The following is a 967-nucleotide window of genomic DNA, read 5'->3' as shown; positions in this document are numbered from 1 at the left end:
CAATTAGAAAATCTTTCCAGACTTTTCATTCCTGTTGTTCACTTAAGAAGGCGTTTGATTAGTTCAGAATTCAGTGATATTTAATACAGACTCTGAGGATTTAATTTAATTTGTTATTTACCAAGCAGGGGCATTGGAATATGAAGGATGAGAGTTTATTTTTGCAAAGGCATGCAAAAGGTTTTTTTGTTTCTTTGTTTTTTAAAGATTTTATTTATTTATTTGTCAGAGAGAGAGAGAGAGCATGCTTGCACAAGCAGGGAGAGCAGCAGAGGGAGAGGGAGAAGCAGACTCCCTGCTGAGCAAGGAGCCCCATGTGGGGCTCGATCCCAGGACCCCGGGATCATGACTTGAGCCGAAGGCAGATGCTTAACCAACTAAGCCACCTAGGCATCCTGGCATGCAAAATTTTTAACCTTTAGTTAGAGAATAAAAACAGATTCTGTAAGGTCTTATATTTGTTCCCTCCTAACAAAACTAATCACTACTTTTGATATGGAAGTTTGCTATTAAACTGATAAGAACAGATACTACACTTGATCTTAGCCAAAAGGCCGAGAAGCGATTGGAAGTTTGCTATTTACTAAGTACTTGACTGAGTGCTTATCACATAGTAAGTATGTAAAAGCTCTTTATCATACGGTTGAATTAATGCCGATACCAAGGGCCAAAAAAATCGCCAATATCACCCAAATGCTTACTGTACTGGCTTGGTTGAAATGAAAGTTCTCTATACTTAAATGTACAACACAGACTTTCCTTTAAGAACTTCAGTTGGTTAAGCGACTGCCTTCGGCTCAGGTCATGATCCTGGAGTCCCGGGATCGAGTCCCGCATCGGGCTCCCTGCTCGGCAGGGAGTCTGCTTCTCCCTCGGACCCTCCCCCCTCTCATGTGCTCTCTTTCTCATTCTCTCTCTCTCAAATAAATAAACAAAATCTTTAAAAAAAAAAAAAAAGAACTTAAAT

The 967-nt window shown here is 40.1% G+C and overlaps 1 pseudogene; it reads right to left on the bottom strand.

The window, feature by feature from the left end:
* Positions 1-340: 340 nt before the first annotated feature.
* Positions 341-566, bottom strand: LOC118026426 (annotated as a pseudogene).
* Positions 567-967: the final 401 nt, after the last annotated feature.

Source organism: Mirounga leonina, unplaced genomic scaffold, assembly GCF_011800145.1.
Source record: "Mirounga leonina isolate KUSES-001 unplaced genomic scaffold, KU_Mleo_1.0 Mir_224, whole genome shotgun sequence".
Taxonomy (NCBI): Eukaryota; Metazoa; Chordata; class Mammalia; order Carnivora; family Phocidae; genus Mirounga; species Mirounga leonina.
This window is presented reverse-complemented; position numbering and strand designations above follow the sequence as displayed.